Here is a 26,361-nt window from a genome sequence, read left to right on the forward strand (position 1 = left end):
GGACCCTGGTTAAAACCCCAGATTTTGACTCTCCCAACTCACTTATATGGGGGAACTTCAAATGCTCATAACTCCGGAACCCTATGTGCTAGAGACTCAAGGCTGGTACCGTTGGACTCGGGGTACACACAAATGGGGGGGTAGGACAAGGTCCCATGTCTCTATCTTACCCCCCTGAGGATCGGTCAAAACTGACCCTGATTAAAAGTCCAAGCCCTGTACACTCTTGACAACCCTAAACACCAACTTCACCTTGACAAAAAGTACCACAAAAAGGGGGGTCCAAACCACTCCTAAGGCTCTAAAACGTGCTCCTAGACACTTTCTGGGGGAACACTTTTGGCATTTCACACTTAGGAAAATTTTGACTCTCCCAACTCACTTATATGGGGGAACTTCAAATGCTCATAACTCTGGAACCCTAAGTCCTAGAGACTTAAGGGTGGGACCGTTGGACTCGGGGTACCCACAAATGGGGGGGTAGGACAAGGTCTCATGTCTCTATCTTACCCCCCTGAGGATGGGTCAAAACGAACCCTGGTTAAAACCCCAGATTTTGACTCTCCCAACTCACTTATATGGGGGAACTTCAAATGCTCATAACTCCGGAACCCTATGTGCTAGAGACTCAAGGCTGGTACCGTTGGACTCGGGGTACACACAAATGGGGGGGTAGGACAAGGTCCCATGTCTCTATCTTACCCCCCTGAGGATCGGTCAAAACTGACCCTGATTAAAAGTCCAAGCCCTGTACACTCTTGACAACCCTAAACACCAACTTCACCTTGACAAAAAGTACCACAAAAAGGGGGGTCCAAACCACTCCTAAGGCTCTGAAACGTGCTCCTAGACACTTTCTGGGGGAACACTTTTGGCATTTCACACTTAGGAAAATTTTGACTCTCCCAACTCACTTATATGGGGGAACTTCAAATGCTCATAACTCTGGAACCCTAAGTCCTAGAGACTTAAGGGTGGGACCGTTGGACTCGGGGTACCCACAAATGGGGGGGTAGGACAAGGTCTCATGTCTCTACCTTGCTCCCTGAGGATGGGTCAAAACTGACCCTTGTTAAAACCCCAAATATTGACTCTCCCAACTCACTTATATGGGGGAACTTCAAATGCTCATAACTCCGGAACCCTATGTGCTAGAGACTCAAGGGTGGTACCGTTGGACTCGGGGTACACACAAATGGGGGGGTAGGACAAGGTCCCATGTCTCTATCTTACCCCCCTGAGGATCGGTCAAAACTGACCCTGATTAAAAGTCCAAGCCCTGTACACTCTTGACAACCCTAAACACCAACTTCACCTTGACAAAAAGTACCACAAAAAGGGGGGTCCAAACCACTCCTAAGGCTCTGAAACGTGCTCCTAGACACTTTCTGGGGGAACACTTTTGGCATTTCACACTTAGGAAAATTTTCACTCTCCCAACTCACTTATATGGGGGAACTTCAAATGCTCATAACTCCAGAACCCTATGTGCTAGAGACTCAAGGCTGGTACCGTTGGACTCGGGGTACACACAAATGGGGGGGTAGGACAAGGTCCCATGTCTCTATCTTACCCCCCTGAGGATCGGTCAAAACGGACCCTGGTTAAAACCCCAGATTTTGACTCTCCCAACTCACTTATATGGGGGAACTTCAAATGCTCATAACTCCGGAACCCTATGTGCTAGAGACTCAAGGCTGGTACCGTTGGACTCGGGGTACACACAAATGGGGGGGTAGGACAAGGTCCCATGTCTCTATCTTACCCCCGAGGATCGGTCAAAACGGACCCTGATTAAAAGTCCAAGCCCTGTACACTCTTGACAACCCTAAACACCAACTTCACCTTGACAAAAAGTACCACAAAAAGGGGGGTCCAAACCACTCCTAAGGCTCTGAAACGTGCTCCTAGACACTTTCTGGGGGAACACTTTTGGCATTTCACACTTAGGAAAATTTTAATTCTCCCAACTCACTTATATGGGGGAACTTCAAATGCTCATAACTCTGGAACCCTAAGTCCTAGAGACTTAAGGCTGGTACCGTTGGACTCGGGTCACACACAAATGGGGGGGTAGGACAAGGTCCCATGTCTCTATCTTACCCCCCTGAGGATCGGTGAAAACGGACCCTGGTTAAAACCCCAGATTTTGACTCTCCCAACTCACTTATATGGGGGAACTTCAAATGCTCATAACTCTGGAACCCTAAGTCCTAGAGACTTAAGGGTGGGACCCTTGGACTCGGGGTACCCACAAATGGGGGGGTAGGACAAGGTCTCATGTCTCTACCTTGCTCCCTGAGGATGGGTCAAAACTGACCCTTGTTAAAACCCCAAATATTGACTCTCCCAACTCACTTATATGGGGGAACTTCAAATGCTCATAACTCCGGAACCCTATGTGCTAGAGACTCAAGGGTGGTACCGTTGGACTCGGGGTACACACAAATGGGGGGGTAGGACAAGGTCCCATGTCTCTATCTTACCCCCCTGAGGATCGGTCAAAACTGACCCTGATTAAAAGTCCAAGCCCTGTACACTCTTGACAACCCTAAACACCAACTTCACCTTGACAAAAAGTACCACAAAAAGGGGGGTCCAAACCACTCCTAAGGCTCTGAAACGTGCTCCTAGACACTTTCTGGGGGAACACTTTTGGCATTTCACACTTAGGAAAATTTTGACTCTCCCAACTCACTTATATGGGGGAACTTCAAATGCTCATAACTCTGGAACCCTAAGTCCTAGAGACTTAAGGGTGGGACCGTTGGACTCGGGGTACCCACAAATGGGGGGGGTAGGACAAGGTCTCATGTCTCTACCTTGCTCCCTGAGGATGGGTCAAAACTGACCCTGGTTAAAACCCCAGATTTTGACTCTCCCAACTCACTTATATGGGGGAACTTCAAATGCTCATAACTCCGGAACCCTATGTGCTAGAGACTCAAGGGTGGTACCGTTGGACTCGGGGTACACACAAATGGGGGGGTAGGACAAGGTCCCATGTCTCTATCTTACCCCCGAGGATCGGTCAAAACTGACCCTGGTTAAAACCCCAGATTTTGACTCTCCCAACTCACTTATATGGGGGAACTTCAAATGCTCATAACTCCGGAACCCTATGTGCTAGAGACTCAAGGCTGGTACCGTTGGACTCGGGGTACACACAAATGGGGGGTAGGACAAGGTCCCATGTCTCTATCTTACCCCCCTGAGGATCGGTCAAAACGGACCCTGGTTAAAACCCCAGATTTTGACTCTCCCAACTCACTTATATGGGGGAACTTCAAATGCTCATAACTCCGGAACCCTATGTGCTAGAGACTCAAGTCTGGTACCCTTGGACTCGGGGTACACACAAATGGGGGGGTAGGACAAGGTCCCATGTCTCTATCTTACCCCCCTGAGGATCGGTCAAAACGGACCCTGGTTAAAACCCCAGATTTTGACTCTCCCAACTCACTTATATGGGGGAACTTCAAATGCTCATAACTCCGGAACCCTATGTGCTAGAGACTCAAGGCTGGTACCGTTGGACTCGGGGTACACACAAATGGGGGGGGTAGGACAAGGTCCCATGTCTCTATCTTACCCCCCTGAGGATCGGTCAAAACTGACCCTGATTAAAAGTCCAAGCCCTGTACACTCTTGACAACCCTAAACACCAACTTCACCTTGACAAAAAGTACCACAAAAAGGGGGGTCCAAACCACTCCTAAGGCTCTGAAACGTGCTCCTAGACACTTTCTGGGGGAACACTTTTGGCATTTCACACTTAGGAAAATTTTCACTCTCCCAACTCACTTATATGGGGGAACTTCAAATGCTCATAACTCCAGAACCCTATGTGCTAGAGACTCAAGGCTGGTACCGTTGGACTCGGGGTACACACAAATGGGGGGGTAGGACAAGGTCCCATGTCTCTATCTTACCCCCCTGAGGATCGGTCAAAACGGACCCTGGTTAAAACCCCAGATTTTGACTCTCCCAACTCACTTATATGGGGGAACTTCAAATGCTCATAACTCCGGAACCCTATGTGCTAGAGACTCAAGGCTGGTACCGTTGGACTCGGGGTACACACAAATGGGGGGGTAGGACAAGGTCCCATGTCTCTATCTTACCCCCGAGGATCGGTCAAAACGGACCCTGATTAAAAGTCCAAGCCCTGTACACTCTTGACAACCCTAAACACCAACTTCACCTTGACAAAAAGTACCACAAAAAGGGGGGTCCAAACCACTCCTAAGGCTCTGAAACGTGCTCCTAGACACTTTCTGGGGGAACACTTTTGGCATTTCACACTTAGGAAAATTTTAATTCTCCCAACTCACTTATATGGGGGAACTTCAAATGCTCATAACTCTGGAACCCTAAGTCCTAGAGACTTAAGGGTGGGACCGTTGGACTCGGGGTACCCACAAATGGGGGGGTAGGACAAGGTCTCATGTCTCTACCTTGCTCCCTGAGGATGGGTCAAAACTGACCCTTGTTAAAACCCCAAATATTGACTCTCCCAACTCACTTATATGGGAGAACTTCAAATGCTCATAACTCTGGAATCCTAAGTCCTAGAGTCTTAAGGGTGGGACCGTTGGACTCGGGGTACCCACAAATGGGGGTGTAGGACAAGGTCTCATGTCTCTATCTTGCTCCCTGAGGATGGGTCAAAACTGACCCTTGTTAAAACCTCAAATTTTGACTCTCCCAACTCACTTATATGGGGGAACTTCAAATGCTCATAACTCTGGAACCCTAAGTCCTAGAGACTTAAGGGTGGGACCGTTGGACTCGGGGTACCCACAAATGGGGGGGTAGGACAAGGTCTCATGTCTCTACCTTGCTCCCTGAGGATGGGTCAAAACTGACCCTTGTTAAAACCCCAAATATTGACTCTCCCAACTCACTTATAGGGGGGAACTTCAAATGCTCATAACTCCGGAACCCTATGTGCTAGAGACTCAAGGCTGGTACCGTTGGACTCGGGGTACACACAAATGGGGGGGTAGGACAAAGTCCCATGTCTCTATCTTACCCCCCTGAGGATCGGTCAAAACTGACCCTGATTAAAAGTCCAAGCCCTGTACACTCTTGACAACCCTAAACACCAACTTCACCTTGACAAAAAGTACCACAAAAAGGGGGGTCCAAACCACTCCTAAGGCTCTGAAACGTGCTCCTAGACACTTTCTGGGGGAACACTTTTGGCATTTCACACTTAGGAAAATTTTGACTCTCCCAACTCACTTATATGGGGGAACTTCAAATGCTCATAACTCTGGAACCCTAAGTCCTAGAGACTTAAGGGTGGGACCGTTGGACTCGGGGTACCCACAAATGGGGGGGTAGGACAAGGTCTCATGTCTCTACCTTGCTCCCTGAGGATGGGTCAAAACTGACCCTTGTTAAAACCCCAAATATTGACTCTCCCAACTCACTTATATGGGGGAACTTCAAATGCTCATAACTCCGGAACCCTATGTGCTAGAGACTCAAGGGTGGTACCGTTGGACTCGGGGTACACACAAATGGGGGGGTAGGACAATGTCCCATGTCTCTATCTTACCCCCGAGGATCGGTCAAAACGGACCCTGGTTAAAACCCCAGATTTTGACTCTCCCAACTCACTTATATGGGGGAACTTCAAATGCTCATAACTCCGGAACCCTATGTGCTAGAGACTCAAGGCTGGTACCGTTGGACTCGGGGTACACACAAATGGGGGGGTAGGACAAGGTCCCATGTCTCTATCTTACCCCCCTGAGGATCGGTCAAAACTGACCCTGATTAAAAGTCCAAGCCCTGTACACTCTTGACAACCCTAAACACCAACTTCACCTTGACAAAAAGTACCACAAAAAGGGGGGTCCAAACCACTCCTAAGGCTCTGAAACGTGCTCCTAGACACTTTCTGGGGGAACACTTTTGGCATTTCACACTTAGGAAAATTTTCACTCTCCCAACTCACTTATATGGGGGAACTTCAAATGCTCATAACTCTGGAACCCTAAGTCCTAGAGACTTAAGGGTGGGACCGTTGGACTCGGGGTACCCACAAATGGGGGGGTAGGACAAGGTCTCATGTCTCTACCTTGCTCCCTGAGGATGGGTCAAAACTGACCCTTGTTAAAACCCCAGATTTTGACTCTCTCAACTCACTTATATGGGGGAACTTCAAATGCTCATAACTCCAGAACCCTATGTGCTAGAGACTCAAGGCTGGTACCGTTGGACTCGGGGTACACACAAATGGGGGGCTAGGACAAGGTCCCATGTCTCTATCTTACCCCCCTGAGGATCGGTCAAAACGGACCCTGGTTAAAACCCCAGATTTTGACTCTCCCAACTCACTTATATGGGGGAACTTCAAATGCTCATAACTCTGGAACCCTATGTGCTAGAGACTCAAGGCTGGTACCGTTGGACTCGGGGTACACACAAATGGGGGGGTAGGACAAGGTCCCATGTCTCTATCTTACCCCCCTGAGGATCGGTCAAAACTGACCCTGATTAAAAGTCCAAGCCCTGTACACTCTTGACAACCCTAAACACCAACTTCACCTTGACAAAAAGTACCACAAAAAGGGGGATCCAAACCACTCCTAAGGCTCTGAAACGTGCTCCTAGACACTTTCTGGGGGAACACTTTTGGCATTTCACACTTAGGAAAATTTTGACTCTCCCAACTCACTTATATGGGGGAACTTCAAATGCTCATAACTCTGGAACCCTAAGTCCTAGAGACTTAAGGGTGGGACCGTTGGACTCGGGGTACCCACAAATGGGGGTGTAGGACAAGGTCTCATGTCTCTATCTTGCTCCCTGAGGATGGGTCAAAACTGACCCTTGTTAAAACCCCAAATTTTGACTCTCCCAACTCACTTATATGGGGGAACTTCAAATGCTCATAACTCCGGAACCCTATGTGCTAGAGACTCATGGCTGGTACCGTTGGACTCGGGGCACACACAAATGGGGGGGTAGGACAAGGTCCCATGTCTCTACCTTACCCCCCTGAGGATCGGTCAAAACGGACCCTGGTTAAAACCCCAGATTTTGACTCTCCCAACTCACTTATATGGGGGAACTTCAAATGCTCATAACTCTGGAACCCTAAGTCCTAGAGACTTAAGGGTGGGACCGTTGGACTCGGGGTACCCACAAATGGGGGGGTAGGACAAGGTCTCATGTCTCTACCTTGCTCCCTGAGGATGGGTCAAAACTGACCCTTGTTAAAACCCCAAATATTGACTCTCCCAACTCACTTATATGGGGGAACTTCAAATGCTCATAACTCCGGAACCCTATGTGCTAGAGACTCAAGGGTGGTACCGTTGGACTCGGGGTAAACACAAATGGGGGGGTAGGACAAGGTCCCATGTCTCTATCTTACCCCCCTGAGGATCGGTCAAAACTGACCCTGATTAAAAGTCCAAGCCCTGTACACTCTTGACAACCCTAAACACCAACTTCACCTTGACAAAAAGTACCACAAAAAGGGGGGTCCAAACCACTCCTAAGGCTCTGAAACGTGCTCCTAGACACTTTCTGGGGGAACACTTTTGGCATTTCACACTTAGGAAAATTTTCACTCTCCCAACTCACTTATATGGGGGAACTTCAAATGCTCATAACTCCAGAACCCTATGTGCTAGAGACTCAAGGCTGGTACCGTTGGACTCGGGGTACACACAAATGGGGGGGTAGGACAAGGTCCCATGTCTCTATCTTACCCCCCTGAGGATCGGTCAAAACGGACCCTGGTTAAAACCCCAGATTTTGACTCTCCCAACTCACTTATATGGGGGAACTTCAAATGCTCATAACTCCGGAACCCTATGTGCTAGAGACTCAAGGCTGGTACCGTTGGACTCGGGGTACACACAAATGGGGGGGTAGGACAAGGTCCCATGTCTCTATCTTACCCCCGAGGATCGGTCAAAACGGACCCTGATTAAAAGTCCAAGCCCTGTACACTCTTGACAACCCTAAACACCAACTTCACCTTGACAAAAAGTACCACAAAAAGGGGGGTCCAAACCACTCCTAAGGCTCTGAAACGTGCTCCTAGACACTTTCTGGGGGAACACTTTTGGCATTTCACACTTAGGAAAATTTTCACTCTCCCAACTCACTTATATGGGGGAACTTCAAATGCTCATAACTCTGGAACCCTAAGTCCTAGAGACTTAAGGGTGGGACCGTTGGACTCGGGGTACCCACAAATGGGGGGGTAGGACAAGGTCTCATGTCTCTACCTTGCTCCCTGAGGATGGGTCAAAACTGACCCTTGTTAAAACCCCAAATATTGACTCTCCCAACTCACTTATATGGGGGAACTTCAAATGCTCATAACTCCGGAACCCTATGTGCTAGAGACTCAAGGCTGGTACCGTTGGACTCGGGGTTCACACAAATGGGGGGAAGGACAAGGTCCCATGTCTCTATCTTACCCCCCTGAGGATCGGTCAAAACGGACCCTGGTTAAAACCCCAGATTTTGACTCTCTCAACTCACTTATATGGGGGAACTTCAAATGCTCATAACTCCAGAACCCTATGTGCTAGAGACTCAAGGCTGGTACCGTTGGACTCGGGGTACACACAAATGGGGGGCTAGGACAAGGTCCCATGTCTCTATCTTACCCCCCTGAGGATCGGTCAAAACTGACCCTGATTAAAAGTCCAAGCCCTGTACACTCTTGACAACCCTTAACACCAACTTCACCTTGACAAAAAGTACCACAAAAAGGGGGGTCCAAACCACTCCTAAGGCTCTAAAACGTGCTCCTAGACACTTTCTGGGGGAACACTTTTGGCATTTCACACTTAGGAAAATTTTCACTCTCCCAACTCACTTATATGGGAGAACTTCAAATGCTCATAACTCTGGAATACTAAGTCCTAGAGTCTTAAGGGTGGGACCGTTGGACTCGGGGTACCCACAAATGGGGGTGTAGGACAAGGTCTCATGTCTCTATCTTGCTCCCTGAGGATGGGTCAAAACTGACCCTTGTTAAAACCTCAAATATTGACTCTCCCAACTCACTTATATGGGGGAACTTCAAATGCTCATAACTCCGGAACCCTATGTGCTAGAGACTCAAGGCTGGTACCGTTGGACTCGGGGTACACACAAATGGGGGGGTAGGACAAGGTCCCATGTCTCTATCTTACCCCCCTGAGGATCGGTCAAAACTGACCCTGATTAAAAGTCCAAGCCCTGTACACTCTTGACAACCCTAAACACCAACTTCACCTTGACAAAAAGTACCACAAAAAGGGGGGTCCAAACCACTCCTAAGGCTCTGAAACGTGCTCCTAGACACTTTCTGGGGGAACACTTTTGGCATTTCACACTTAGGAAAATTTTCACTCTCCCAACTCACTTATATGGGGGAACTTCAAATGCTCATAACTCCAGAACCCTATGTGCTAGAGACTCAAGGCTGGTACCGTTGGACTCGGGGTACACACAAATGGGGGGGTAGGACAAGGTCCCATGTCTCTATTTTACCCCCCTGAGGATCGGTCAAAACGGACCCTGGTTAAAACCCCAGATTTTGACTCTCCCAACTCACTTATATGGGGGAACTTCAAATGCTCATAACTCCGGAACCCTATGTGCTAGAGACTCAAGGCTGGTACCGTTGGACTCGGGGTACACACAAATGGGGGGGTAGGACAAGGTCCCATGTATCTATCTTACCCCCCTGAGGATCGGTCAAAACTGACCCTGATTAAAAGTCCAAGCCCTGTACACTCTTGACAACCCTAAACACCAACTTCACCTTGACAAAAAGTACCACAAAAAGGGGGGTCCAAACCACTCCTAAGGCTCTGAAACGTGCTCCTAGACACTTTCTGGGGGAACACTTTTGGCATTTCACACTTAGGAAAATTTTGACTCTCCCAACTCACTTATATGGGGGAACTTCAAATGCTCATAACTCTGGAACCCTAAGTCCTAGAGACTTAAGGGTGGGACCGTTGGACTCGGGGTACCCACAAATGGGGGGGTAGGACAAGGTCTCATGTCTCTACCTTGCTCCCTGAGGATGGGTCAAAACTGACCCTTGTTAAAACCCCAAATATTGACTCTCCCAACTCACTTATATGGGGGAACTTCAAATGCTCATAACTCCGGAACCCTATGTGCTAGAGACTCAAGGGTGGTACCGTTGGACTCGGGGTACACACAAATGGGGGGGTAGGACAAGGTCCCATGTCTCTATCTTACCCCCCTGAGGATCGGTCAAAACGGACCCTGGTTAAAACCCCAGATTTTGACTCTCCCAACTCACTTATATGGGGGAACTTCAAATGCTCATAACTCCAGAACCCTATGTGCTAGAGACTCAAGGCTGGTACCGTTGGACTCGGGGTACACACAAATGGGGGGGTAGGACAAGGTCCCATGTCTCTATCTTACCCCCCTGAGGATCGGTCAAAACTGAACCTGATTAAAAGTCCAAGCCCTGTACACTCTTGACAACCCTAAACACCAACTTCACCTTGACAAAAAGTACCACAAAAAGGGGGGTCCAAACCACTCCTAAGGCTCTGAAACGTGCTCCTAGACACTTTCTGGGGGAACACTTTTGGCATTTCACACTTAGGAAAATTTTCACTCTCCCAACTCACTTATATGGGGGAACTTCAAATGCTCATAACTCTGGAACCCTAAGTCCTAGAGACTTAAGGGTGGGACCGTTGGACTCGGGGTACCCACAAATGGGGGGGTAGGACAAGGTCTCATGTCTCTACCTTGCTCCCTGAGGATGGGTCAAAACTGACCCTTGTTAAAACCCCAAATATTGACTCTCCCAACTCACTTATATGGGGGAACTTCAAATGCTCATAACTCCGGAACCCTATGTGCTAGAGACTCAAGGGTGGTACCGTTGGACTCGGGGTACACACAAATGGGGGGGTAGGACAAGGTCCCATGTCTCTATCTTACCCCCGAGGATCGGTCAAAACGGACCCTGATTAAAACCCCAGATTTTGACTCTCCCAACTCACTTATATGGGGGAACTTCAAATGCTCATAACTCCGGAACCCTATGTGCTAGAGACTCAAGGCTGGTACCGTTGGACTCGGGGTACACACAAATGGGGGGTAGGACAAGGTCCCATGTCTCTATCTTACCCCCCTGAGGATCGGTCAAAACGGACCCTGGTTAAAACCCCAGATTTTGACTCTCCCAACTCACTTATATGGGGGAACTTCAAATGCTCATAACTCCGGAACCCTATGTGCTAGAGACTCAAGTCTGGTACCCTTGGACTCGGGGTACACACAAATGGGGGGGTAGGACAAGGTCCCATGTCTCTATCTTACCCCCCTGAGGATCGGTCAAAACGGACCCTGGTTAAAACCCCAGATTTTGACTCTCCCAACTCACTTATATGGGGGAACTTCAAATGCTCATAACTCCGGAACCCTATGTGCTAGAGACTCAAGGCTGGTACCGTTGGACTCGGGGTACACACAAATGGGGGGGTAGGACAAGGTCCCATGTCTCTATCTTACCCTCCTGAGGATCGGTCAAAACTGACCCTGATTAAAAGTCCAAGCCCTGTACACTCTTGACAACCCTAAACACCAACTTCACCTTGACAAAAAGTACCACAAAAAGGGGGGTCCAAACCACTCCTAAGGCTCTGAAACGTGCTCCTAGACACTTTCTGGGGGAACACTTTTGGCATTTCACACTTAGGAAAATTTTGACTCTCCCAACTCACTTATATGGGGGAACTTCAAATGCTCATAACTCTGGAACCCTAAGTCCTAGAGACTTAAGGGTGGGACCGTTGGACTCGGGGTACCCACAAATGGGGGTGTAGGACAAGGTCTCATGTCTCTATCTTGCTCCCTGAGGATGGGTCAAAACTGACCCTTGTTAAAACCCCAAATTTTGACTCTCCCAACTCACTTATATGGGGGAACTTCAAATGCTCATAACTCCGGAACCCTATGTGCTAGAGACTCAAGGCTGGTACCGTTGGACTCGGGGCACACACAAATGGGGGGGTAGGACAAGGTCCCATGTCTCTATCTTACCCCCCTGAGGATCGGTCAAAACGGACCCTGGTTAAAACCCCAGATTTTGACTCTCCCAACTCACTTATATGGGGGAACTTCAAATGCTCATAACTCTGGAACCCTATGTCCTAGAGACTTAAGGGTGGGACCGTTGGACTCGGGGTACCCACAAATGGGGGGGTAGGACAAGGTCTCATGTCTCTACCTTGCTCCCTGAGGATGGGTCAAAACTGACCCTTGTTAAAACCCCAAATATTGACTCTCCCAACTCACTTATATGGGGGAACTTCAAATGCTCATAACTCCGGAACCCTATGTGCTAGAGACTCAAGGGTGGTACCGTTGGACTCGGGGTACACACAAATGGGGGGGTAGGACAAGGTCCCATGTCTCTATCTTACCCCCGAGGATCGGTCAAAACTGACCCTGGTTAAAACCCCAGATTTTGACTCTCCCAACTCACTTATATGGGGGAACTTCAAATGCTCATAACTCCGGAACCCTATGTGCTAGAGACTCAAGGCTGGTACCGTTGGACTCGGGGTACACACAAATGGGGGGTAGGACAAGGTCCCATGTCTCTATCTTACCCCCCTGAGGATCGGTCAAAACGGACCCTGGTTAAAACCCCAGATTTTGACTCTCCCAACTCACTTATATGGGGGAACTTCAAATGCTCATAACTCCGGAACCCTATGTGCTAGAGACTCAAGTCTGGTACCCTTGGACTCGGGGTACACACAAATGGGGGGGTAGGACAAGGTCCCATGTCTCTATCTTACCCCCCTGAGGATCGGTCAAAACGGACCCTGGTTAAAACCCCAGATTTTGACTCTCCCAACTCACTTATATGGGGGAACTTCAAATGCTCATAACTCCGGAACCCTATGTGCTAGAGACTCAAGGCTGGTACCGTTGGACTCGGGGTACACACAAATGGGGGGGGTAGGACAAGGTCCCATGTCTCTATCTTACCCCCCTGAGGATCGGTCAAAACTGACCCTGATTAAAAGTCCAAGCCCTGTACACTCTTGACAACCCTAAACACCAACTTCACCTTGACAAAAAGTACCACAAAAAGGGGGGTCCAAACCACTCCTAAGGCTCTGAAACGTGCTCCTAGACACTTTCTGGGGGAACACTTTTGGCATTTCACACTTAGGAAAATTTTCACTCTCCCAACTCACTTATATGGGGGAACTTCAAATGCTCATAACTCCAGAACCCTATGTGCTAGAGACTCAAGGCTGGTACCGTTGGACTCGGGGTACACACAAATGGGGGGGTAGGACAAGGTCCCATGTCTCTATCTTACCCCCCTGAGGATCGGTCAAAACGGACCCTGGTTAAAACCCCAGATTTTGACTCTCCCAACTCACTTATATGGGGGAACTTCAAATGCTCATAACTCCGGAACCCTATGTGCTAGAGACTCAAGGCTGGTACCGTTGGACTCGGGGTACACACAAATGGGGGGGTAGGACAAGGTCCCATGTCTCTATCTTACCCCCGAGGATCGGTCAAAACGGACCCTGATTAAAAGTCCAAGCCCTGTACACTCTTGACAACCCTAAACACCAACTTCACCTTGACAAAAAGTACCACAAAAAGGGGGGTCCAAACCACTCCTAAGGCTCTGAAACGTGCTCCTAGACACTTTCTGGGGGAACACTTTTGGCATTTCACACTTAGGAAAATTTTAATTCTCCCAACTCACTTATATGGGGGAACTTCAAATGCTCATAACTCTGGAACCCTAAGTCCTAGAGACTTAAGGGTGGGACCGTTGGACTCGGGGTACCCACAAATGGGGGGGTAGGACAAGGTCTCATGTCTCTACCTTGCTCCCTGAGGATGGGTCAAAACTGACCCTTGTTAAAACCCCAAATATTGACTCTCCCAACTCACTTATATGGGAGAACTTCAAATGCTCATAACTCTGGAATCCTAAGTCCTAGAGTCTTAAGGGTGGGACCGTTGGACTCGGGGTACCCACAAATGGGGGTGTAGGACAAGGTCTCATGTCTCTATCTTGCTCCCTGAGGATGGGTCAAAACTGACCCTTGTTAAAACCTCAAATTTTGACTCTCCCAACTCACTTATATGGGGGAACTTCAAATGCTCATAACTCTGGAACCCTAAGTCCTAGAGACTTAAGGGTGGGACCGTTGGACTCGGGGTACCCACAAATGGGGGGGTAGGACAAGGTCTCATGTCTCTACCTTGCTCCCTGAGGATGGGTCAAAACTGACCCTTGTTAAAACCCCAAATATTGACTCTCCCAACTCACTTATAGGGGGGAACTTCAAATGCTCATAACTCCGGAACCCTATGTGCTAGAGACTCAAGGCTGGTACCGTTGGACTCGGGGTACACACAAATGGGGGGGTAGGACAAAGTCCCATGTCTCTATCTTACCCCCCTGAGGATCGGTCAAAACTGACCCTGATTAAAAGTCCAAGCCCTGTACACTCTTGACAACCCTAAACACCAACTTCACCTTGACAAAAAGTACCACAAAAAGGGGGGTCCAAACCACTCCTAAGGCTCTGAAACGTGCTCCTAGACACTTTCTGGGGGAACACTTTTGGCATTTCACACTTAGGAAAATTTTGACTCTCCCAACTCACTTATATGGGGGAACTTCAAATGCTCATAACTCTGGAACCCTAAGTCCTAGAGACTTAAGGGTGGGACCGTTGGACTCGGGGTACCCACAAATGGGGGGGTAGGACAAGGTCTCATGTCTCTACCTTGCTCCCTGAGGATGGGTCAAAACTGACCCTTGTTAAAACCCCAAATATTGACTCTCCCAACTCACTTATATGGGGGAACTTCAAATGCTCATAACTCCGGAACCCTATGTGCTAGAGACTCAAGGGTGGTACCGTTGGACTCGGGGTACACACAAATGGGGGGGTAGGACAATGTCCCATGTCTCTATCTTACCCCCGAGGATCGGTCAAAACGGACCCTGGTTAAAACCCCAGATTTTGACTCTCCCAACTCACTTATATGGGGGAACTTCAAATGCTCATAACTCCGGAACCCTATGTGCTAGAGACTCAAGGCTGGTACCGTTGGACTCGGGGTACACACAAATGGGGGGGTAGGACAAGGTCCCATGTCTCTATCTTACCCCCCTGAGGATCGGTCAAAACTGACCCTGATTAAAAGTCCAAGCCCTGTACACTCTTGACAACCCTAAACACCAACTTCACCTTGACAAAAAGTACCACAAAAAGGGGGGTCCAAACCACTCCTAAGGCTCTGAAACGTGCTCCTAGACACTTTCTGGGGGAACACTTTTGGCATTTCACACTTAGGAAAATTTTCACTCTCCCAACTCACTTATATGGGGGAACTTCAAATGCTCATAACTCTGGAACCCTAAGTCCTAGAGACTTAAGGGTGGGACCGTTGGACTCGGGGTACCCACAAATGGGGGGGTAGGACAAGGTCTCATGTCTCTACCTTGCTCCCTGAGGATGGGTCAAAACTGACCCTTGTTAAAACCCCAGATTTTGACTCTCTCAACTCACTTATATGGGGGAACTTCAAATGCTCATAACTCCAGAACCCTATGTGCTAGAGACTCAAGGCTGGTACCGTTGGACTCGGGGTACACACAAATGGGGGGCTAGGACAAGGTCCCATGTCTCTATCTTACCCCCCTGAGGATCGGTCAAAACGGACCCTGGTTAAAACCCCAGATTTTGACTCTCCCAACTCACTTATATGGGGGAACTTCAAATGCTCATAACTCTGGAACCCTATGTGCTAGAGACTCAAGGCTGGTACCGTTGGACTCGGGGTACACACAAATGGGGGGGTAGGACAAGGTCCCATGTCTCTATCTTACCCCCCTGAGGATCGGTCAAAACTGACCCTGATTAAAAGTCCAAGCCCTGTACACTCTTGACAACCCTAAACACCAACTTCACCTTGACAAAAAGTACCACAAAAAGGGGGATCCAAACCACTCCTAAGGCTCTGAAACGTGCTCCTAGACACTTTCTGGGGGAACACTTTTGGCATTTCACACTTAGGAAAATTTTGACTCTCCCAACTCACTTATATGGGGGAACTTCAAATGCTCATAACTCTGGAACCCTAAGTCCTAGAGACTTAAGGGTGGGACCGTTGGACTCGGGGTACCCACAAATGGGGGTGTAGGACAAGGTCTCATGTCTCTATCTTGCTCCCTGAGGATGGGTCAAAACTGACCCTTGTTAAAACCCCAAATTTTGACTCTCCCAACTCACTTATATGGGGGAACTTCAAATGCTCATAACTCCGGAACCCTATGTGCTAGAGACTCATGGCTGGTACCGTTGGACTCGGGGCACACACAAATGGGGGGGTAGGACAAGGTCCCATGTCTCTACCTTACCCCCCTGAGGATCGGTCAAAACGGACCCTGGTTAAAACCCCAGATTTTGACTCTCCCAACTCACTTATATGGGGGAACTTCAAATGCTCATAACTCTGGAACCCTAAGTCCTAGAGACTTAAGGGTGGGACCGTTGGACTCGGGGTACCCACAAATGGGGGGGTAGGACAAGGTCTCATGTCTCTACCTTGCTCCCTGAGGATGGGTCAAAACTGACCCTTGTTAAAACCCCAAATATTGACTCTCCCAACTCACTTATATGGGGGAACTTCAAATGCTCATAACTCCGGAACCCTATGTGCTAGAGACTCAAGGGTGGTACCGTTGGACTCGGGGTAAACACAAATGGGGGGGTAGGACAAGGTCCCATGTCTCTATCTTACCCCCCTGAGGATCGGTCAAAACTGACCCTGATTAAAAGTCCAAGCCCTGTACACTCTTGACAACCCTAAACACCAACTTCACCTTGACAAAAAGTACCACAAAAAGGGGGGTCCAAACCACTCCTAAGGCTCTGAAACGTGCTCCTAGACACTTTCTGGGGGAACACTTTTGGCATTTCACACTTAGGAAAATTTTCACTCTCCCAACTCACTTATATGGGGGAACTTCAAATGCTCATAACTCCAGAACCCTATGTGCTAGAGACTCAAGGCTGGTACCGTTGGACTCGGGGTACACACAAATGGGGGGGTAGGACAAGGTCCCATGTCTCTATCTTACCCCCCTGAGGATCGGTCAAAACGGACCCTGGTTAAAACCCCAGATTTTGACTCTCCCAACTCACTTATATGGGGGAACTTCAAATGCTCATAACTCCGGAACCCTATGTGCTAGAGACTCAAGGCTGGTACCGTTGGACTCGGGGTACACACAAATGGGGGGGTAGGACAAGGTCCCATGTCTCTATCTTACCCCCGAGGATCGGTCAAAACGGACCCTGATTAAAAGTCCAAGCCCTGTACACTCTTGACAACCCTAAACACCAACTTCACCTTGACAAAAAGTACCACAAAAAGGGGGGTCCAAACCACTCCTAAGGCTCTGAAACGTGCTCCTAGACACTTTCTGGGGGAACACTTTTGGCATTTCACACTTAGGAAAATTTTCACTCTCCCAACTCACTTATATGGGGGAACTTCAAATGCTCATAACTCTGGAACCCTAAGTCCTAGAGACTTAAGGGTGGGACCGTTGGACTCGGGGTACCCACAAATGGGGGGGTAGGACAAGGTCTCATGTCTCTACCTTGCTCCCTGAGGATGGGTCAAAACTGACCCTTGTTAAAACCCCAAATATTGACTCTCCCAACTCACTTATATGGGGGAACTTCAAATGCTCATAACTCCGGAACCCTATGTGCTAGAGACTCAAGGCTGGTACCGTTGGACTCGGGGTTCACACAAATGGGGGGAAGGACAAGGTCCCATGTCTCTATCTTACCCCCCTGAGGATCGGTCAAAACGGACCCTGGTTAAAACCCCAGATTTTGACTCTCTCAACTCACTTATATGGGGGAACTTCAAATGCTCATAACTCCAGAACCCTATGTGCTAGAGACTCAAGGCTGGTACCGTTGGACTCGGGGTACACACAAATGGGGGGCTAGGACAAGGTCCCATGTCTCTATCTTACCCCCCTGAGGATCGGTCAAAACTGACCCTGATTAAAAGTCCAAGCCCTGTACACTCTTGACAACCCTTAACACCAACTTCACCTTGACAAAAAGTACCACAAAAAGGGGGGTCCAAACCACTCCTAAGGCTCTAAAACGTGCTCCTAGACACTTTCTGGGGGAACACTTTTGGCATTTCACACTTAGGAAAATTTTCACTCTCCCAACTCACTTATATGGGAGAACTTCAAATGCTCATAACTCTGGAATACTAAGTCCTAGAGTCTTAAGGGTGGGACCGTTGGACTCGGGGTACCCACAAATGGGGGTGTAGGACAAGGTCTCATGTCTCTATCTTGCTCCCTGAGGATGGGTCAAAACTGACCCTTGTTAAAACCTCAAATATTGACTCTCCCAACTCACTTATATGGGGGAACTTCAAATGCTCATAACTCCGGAACCCTATGTGCTAGAGACTCAAGGCTGGTACCGTTGGACTCGGGGTACACACAAATGGGGGGGTAGGACAAGGTCCCATGTCTCTATCTTACCCCCCTGAGGATCGGTCAAAACTGACCCTGATTAAAAGTCCAAGCCCTGTACACTCTTGACAACCCTAAACACCAACTTCACCTTGACAAAAAGTACCACAAAAAGGGGGGTCCAAACCACTCCTAAGGCTCTGAAACGTGCTCCTAGACACTTTCTGGGGGAACACTTTTGGCATTTCACACTTAGGAAAATTTTCACTCTCCCAACTCACTTATATGGGGGAACTTCAAATGCTCATAACTCCAGAACCCTATGTGCTAGAGACTCAAGGCTGGTACCGTTGGACTCGGGGTACACACAAATGGGGGGGTAGGACAAGGTCCCATGTCTCTATTTTACCCCCCTGAGGATCGGTCAAAACGGACCCTGGTTAAAACCCCAGATTTTGACTCTCCCAACTCACTTATATGGGGGAACTTCAAATGCTCATAACTCCGGAACCCTATGTGCTAGAGACTCAAGGCTGGTACCGTTGGACTCGGGGTACACACAAATGGGGGGGTAGGACAAGGTCCCATGTATCTATCTTACCCCCCTGAGGATCGGTCAAAACTGACCCTGATTAAAAGTCCAAGCCCTGTACACTCTTGACAACCCTAAACACCAACTTCACCTTGACAAAAAGTACCACAAAAAGGGGGGTCCAAACCACTCCTAAGGCTCTGAAACGTGCTCCTAGACACTTTCTGGGGGAACACTTTTGGCATTTCACACTTAGGAAAATTTTGACTCTCCCAACTCACTTATATGGGGGAACTTCAAATGCTCATAACTCTGGAACCCTAAGTCCTAGAGACTTAAGGGTGGGACCGTTGGACTCGGGGTACCCACAAATGGGGGGGTAGGACAAGGTCTCATGTCTCTACCTTGCTCCCTGAGGATGGGTCAAAACTGACCCTTGTTAAAACCCCAAATATTGACTCTCCCAACTCACTTATATGGGGGAACTTCAAATGCTCATAACTCCGGAACCCTATGTGCTAGAGACTCAAGGGTGGTACCGTTGGACTCGGGGTACACACAAATGGGGGGGTAGGACAAGGTCCCATGTCTCTATCTTACCCCCCTGAGGATCGGTCAAAACGGACCCTGGTTAAAACCCCAGATTTTGACTCTCCCAACTCACTTATATGGGGGAACTTCAAATGCTCATAACTCCAGAACCCTATGTGCTAGAGACTCAAGGCTGGTACCGTTGGACTCGGGGTACACACAAATGGGGGGGTAGGACAAGGTCCCATGTCTCTATCTTACCCCCCTGAGGATCGGTCAAAACTGAACCTGATTAAAAGTCCAAGCCCTGTACACTCTTGACAACCCTAAACACCAACTTCACCTTGACAAAAAGTACCACAAAAAGGGGGGTCCAAACCACTCCTAAGGCTCTGAAACGTGCTCCTAGACACTTTCTGGGGGAACACTTTTGGCATTTCACACTTAGGAAAATTTTCACTCTCCCAACTCACTTATATGGGGGAACTTCAAATGCTCATAACTCTGGAACCCTAAGTCCTAGAGACTTAAGGGTGGGACCGTTGGACTCGGGGTACCCACAAATGGGGGGGTAGGACAAGGTCTCATGTCTCTACCTTGCTCCCTGAGGATGGGTCAAAACTGACCCTTGTTAAAACCCCAAATATTGACTCTCCCAACTCACTTATATGGGGGAACTTCAAATGCTCATAACTCCGGAACCCTATGTGCTAGAGACTCAAGGGTGGTACCGTTGGACTCGGGGTACACACAAATGGGGGGGTAGGACAAGGTCCCATGTCTCTATCTTACCCCCGAGGATCGGTCAAAACGGACCCTGATTAAAACCCCAGATTTTGACTCTCCCAACTCACTTATATGGGGGAACTTCAAATGCTCATAACTCCGGAACCCTATGTGCTAGAGACTCAAGGCTGGTACCGTTGGACTCGGGGTACACACAAATGGGGGGTAGGACAAGGTCCCATGTCTCTATCTTACCCCCCTGAGGATCGGTCAAAACGGACCCTGGTTAAAACCCCAGATTTTGACTCTCCCAACTCACTTATATGGGGGAACTTCAAATGCTCATAACTCCGGAACCCTATGTGCTAGAGACTCAAGTCTGGTACCCTTGGACTCGGGGTACACACAAATGGGGGGGTAGGACAAGGTCCCATGTCTCTATCTTACCCCCCTGAGGATCGGTCAAAACGGACCCTGGTTAAAACCCCAGATTTTGACTCTCCCAACTCACTTATATGGGGGAACTTCAAATGCTCATAACTCCGGAACCCTATGTGCTAGAGACTCAAGGCTGGTACCGTTGGACTCGGGGTACACACAAATGGGGGGGTAGGACAAGGTCCCATGTCTCTATCTTACCCTCCTGAGGATCGGTCAAAACTGACCCTGATTAAAAGTCCAAGCCCTGTACACTCTTGACAACCCTAAACACCAACTTCACCTTGACAAAAAGTACCACAAAAAGGGGGGTCCAAACCACTCCTAAGGCTCTGAAACGTGCTCCTAGACACTTTCTGGGGGAACACTTTTGGCATTTCACACTTAGGAAAATTTTGACTCTCCCAACTCACTTATATGGGGGAACTTCAAATGCTCATAACTCTGGAACCCTAAGTCCTAGAGACTTAAGGGTGGGACCGTTGGACTCGGGGTACCCACAAATGGGGGTGTAGGACAAGGTCTCATGTCTCTATCTTGCTCCCTGAGGATGGGTCAAAACTGACCCTTGTTAAAACCCCAAATTTTGACTCTCCCAACTCACTTATATGGGGGAACTTCAAATGCTCATAACTCCGGAACCCTATGTGCTAGAGACTCAAGGCTGGTACCGTTGGACTCGGGGCACACACAAATGGGGGGGTAGGACAAGGTCCCATGTCTCTATCTTACCCCCCTGAGGATCGGTCAAAACGGACCCTGGTTAAAACCCCAGATTTTGACTCTCCCAACTCACTTATATGGGGGAACTTCAAATGCTCATAACTCTGGAACCCTATGTCCTAGAGACTTAAGGGTGGGACCGTTGGACTCGGGGTACCCACAAATGGGGGGGTAGGACAAGGTCTCATGTCTCTACCTTGCTCCCTGAGGATGGGTCAAAACTGACCCTTGTTAAAACCCCAAATATTGACTCTCCCAACTCACTTATATGGGGGAACTTCAAATGCTCATAACTCCGGAACCCTATGTGCTAGAGACTCAAGGGTGGTACCGTTGGACTCGGGGTACACACAAATGGGGGGGTAGGACAAGGTCCCATGTCTCTATCTTACCCCCCTGAGGATCGGTCAAAACTGACCCTGATTAAAAGTCCAAGCCCTGTACACTCTTGACAACCCTAAACACCAACTTCACCTTGACAAAAAGTACCACAAAAAGGGGGGTCCAAACCACTCCTAAGGCTCTGAAACGTGCTCCTAGACACTTTCTGGGGGAACACTTTTGGCATTTCACACTTAGGAAAATTTTGACTCTCCCAACTCACTTATATGGGGGAACTTCAAATGCTCATAACTCTGGAACCCTAAGTCCTAGAGACTTAAGGGTGGGACCGTTGGACTCGGGGTACCCACAAATGGGGGTGTAGGACAAGGTCTCATGTCTCTATCTTGCTCCCTGAGGATGGGTCAAAACTGACCCTTGTTAAAACCCCAAATTTTGACTCTCCCAACTCACTTATATGGGGGAACTTCAAATGCTCATAACTCCGGAACCCTATGTGCTAGAGACTCATGGCTGGTACCGTTGGACTCGGGGCACACACAAATGGGGGGGTAGGACAAGGTCCCATGTCTCTACCTTACCCCCCTGAGGATCGGTCAAAACGGACCCTGGTTAAAACCCCAGATTTTGACTCTCCCAACTCACTTATATGGGGGAACTTCAAATGCTCATAACTCTGGAACCCTAAGTCCTAGAGACTTAAGGGTGGGACCGTTGGACTCGGGGTACCCACAAATGGGGGGGTAGGACAAGGTCTCATGTCTCTACCTTGCTCCCTGAGGATGGGTCAAAACTGACCCTTGTTAAAACCCCAAATATTGACTCTCCCAACTCACTTATATGGGGGAACTTCAAATGCTCATAACTCCGGAACCCTATGTGCTAGAGACTCAAGGGTGGTACCGTTGGACTCGGGGTACACACAAATGGGGGGGTAGGACAAGGTCCCATGTCTCTATCTTACCCCCCTGAGGATCGGTCAAAACTGACCCTGATTAAAAGTCCAAGCCCTGTACACTCTTGACAACCCTAAACACCAACTTCACCTTGACAAAAAGTACCACAAAAAGGGGGGTCCAAACCACTCCTAAGGCTCTGAAACGTGCTCCTAGACACTTTCTGGGGGAACACTTTTGGCATTTCACACTTAGGAAAATTTTGACTCTCCCAACTCACTTATATGGGGGAACTTCAAATGCTCATAACTCCAGAACCCTATGTGCTAGAGACTCAAGGCTGGTACCGTTGGACTCGGGGTACACACAAATGGGGGGGTAGGACAAGGTCCCATGTCTCTATCTTACCCCCCTGAGGATCGGTCAAAACGGACCCTGGTTAAAACCCCAGATTTTGACTCTCCCAACTCACTTATATGGGGGAACTTCAAATGCTCATAACTCCGGAACCCTATGTGCTAGAGACTCAAGGCTGGTACCGTTGGACTCGGGGTACACACAAATGGGGGGGTAGGACAAGGTCCCATGTCTCTATCTTACCCCCGAGGATCGGTCAAAACGGACCCTGATTAAAACCCCAGATTTTGACTCTCCCAACTCACTTATATGGGGGAACTTCAAATGCTCATAACTCCGGAACCCTATGTGCTAGAGACTCAAGGCTGGTACCGTTGGACTCGGGGTACACACAAATTGGGGGTAGGACAAGGTCCCATGTCTCTATCTTACCCCCCTGAGGATCGGTCAAAACGGACCCTGGTTAAAACCCCAGATTTTGACTCTCCCAACTCACTTATATGGGGGAACTTCAAATGCTCATAACTCCGGAACCCTATGTGCTAGAGACTCAAGTCTGGTACCCTTGGACTCGGGGTACACACAAATGGGGGGGTAGGACAAGGTCCCATGTCTCTATCTTACCCCCCTGAGGATCGGTCAAAACGGACCCTGGTTAAAACCCCAGATTTTGACTCTCCCAACTCACTTATATGGGGGAACTTCAAATGCTCATAACTCCAGAACCCTATGTGCTAGAGACTCAAGGCTGGTACCGTTGGACTCGGGGTACACACAAATGGGGGGGTAGGACAAGGTCCCATGTCTCTATCTTACCCTCCTGAGGATCGGTCAAAACTGACCCTGATTAAAAGTCCAAGCCCTGTACACTCTTGACAACCCTAAACACCAACTTCACCTTGACAAAAAGTACCACAAAAAGGGGGGTCCAAACCACTCCTAAGGCTCTGAAACGTGCTCCTAGACACTTTCTGGGGGAACACTTTTGGCATTTCACACTTAGGAAAATTTTCACTCTCCCAACTCACTTATATGGGGGAACTTCAAATGCTCATAACTCTGGAACCCTAAGTCCTAGAGACTTAAGGGTGGGACCGTTGGACTCGGGGTACCCACAAATGGGGGTGTAGGACAAGGTCTCATGTCTCTATCTTGCTCCCTGAGGATGGGTCAAAACTGACCCTTGTTAAAACCCCAAATTTTGACTCTCCCAACTCACTTATATGGGGGAACTTCAAATGCTCATAACTCCGGAACCCTATGTGCTAGAGACTCAAGGCTGGTACCGTTGGACTCGGGGCACACACAAATGGGGGGGTAGGACAAGGTCCCATGTCTCTATCTTACCCCCCTGAGGATCGGTCAAAACGGACCCTGGTTAAAACCCCAGATTTTGACTCTCCCAACTCACTTATATGGGGGAACTTCAAATGCTCATAACTCTGGAACCCTAAGTCCTAGAGACTTAAGGGTGGGACCGTTGGACTCGGGGTACCCACAAATGGGGGGGTAGGACAAGGTTTCATGTCTCTACCTTGCTCCCTGAGGATGGGTCAAAACTGACCCTTGTTAAAACCCCAAATATTGACTCTCCCAACTCACTTATATGGGGGAACTTCAAATGCTCATAACTCCGGAACCCTATGTGCTAGAGACTCAAGGGTGGTACCGTTGGACTCGGGGTACACACAAATGGGGGGGTAGGACAAGGTCCCATGTCTCTATCTTACCCCCCTGAGGATCGGTCAAAACTGACCCTGATTAAAAGTCCAAGCCCTGTACACTCTTGACAACCCTAAACACCAACTTCACCTTGACAAAAAGTACCACAAAAAGGGGGGTCCAAACCACTCCTAAGGCTCTGAAACGTGCTCCTAGACACTTTCTGGGGGAACACTTTTGGCATTTCACACTTAGGAAAATTTTCACTCTCCCAACTCACTTATATGGGGGAACTTCAAATGCTCATAACTCTGGAACCCTAAGTCCTAGAGACTTAAGGGTGGGACCGTTGGACTCGGGGTACCCACAAATGGGGGTGTAGGACAAGGTCTCATGTCTCTATCTTGCTCCCTGAGGATGGGTCAAAACTGACCCTTGTTAAAACCCCAAATTTTGACTCTCCCAACTCACTTATATGGGGGAACTTCAAATGCTCATAAATCCGGAACCCTATGTGCTAGAGACTCATGGCTGGTACCGTTGGACTCGGGGCACACACAAATGGGGGGGTAGGACAAGGTCCCATGTCTCTACCTTACCCCCCTGAGGATCGGTCAAAACGGACCCTGGTTAAAACCCCAGATTTTGACTCTCCCAACTCACTTATATGGGGGAACTTCAAATGCTCATAACTCTGGAACCCTAAGTCCTAGAGACTTAAGGGTGGGACCGTTGGACTCGGGGTACCCACAAATGGGGGGGTAGGACAAGGTCTCATGTCTCTACCTTGCTCCCTGAGGATGGGTCAAAACTGACCCTTGTTAAAACCCCAAATATTGACTCTCCCAACTCACTTATATGGGGGAACTTCAAATGCTCATAACTCCGGAACCCTATGTGCTAGAGACTCAAGGCTGGTACCGTTGGACTCGGGGTACACACAAATGGGGGGGTAGGACAAGGTCCCATGTCTCTATCTTACCCCCCTGAGGATCGGTCAAAACTGACCCTGATTAAAAGTCCAAGCCCTGTACACTCTTGACAACCCTAAACACCAACTTCACCTTGACAAAAAATACCACAAAAAGGGGGGTCCAAACCACTCCTAAGGCTCTGAAACGTGCTCCTAGACACTTTCTGGGGGAACACTTTTGGCATTTCACACTTAGGAAAATTTTGACTCTCCCAACTCACTTATATGGGGGAACTTCAAATGCTCATAACTCTGGAACCCTAAGTCCTAGAGACTTAAGGGTGGGACCGTTGGACTCGGGGTACCCACAAATGGGGGGGGGGGTAGGACAAGGTCTCATGTCTCTACCTTGCTCCCTGAGGATGGGTCAAAACTGACCCTTGTTAAAACCCCAAATTTTGACTCTCCCAACTCACTTATATGGGGGAACTTCAAATGCTCATAACTCCGGAACCCTATGTGCTAGAGACTCAAGGCTGGTACCGTTGGACTCGGGGCACACACAAATGGGGGGGTAGGACAAGGTCCCATGTCTCTATCTTACCCCCCCGAGGATCGGTCAAAACGGACCCTGGTTAAAACCCCAGATTTTGACTCTCCCAACTCCCTTATATGGGGGAACTTCAAATGCTCATAACTCCGG

Source organism: Toxotes jaculatrix, chromosome 7, assembly GCF_017976425.1.
Source record: "Toxotes jaculatrix isolate fToxJac2 chromosome 7, fToxJac2.pri, whole genome shotgun sequence".
Taxonomy (NCBI): Eukaryota; Metazoa; Chordata; class Actinopteri; family Toxotidae; genus Toxotes; species Toxotes jaculatrix.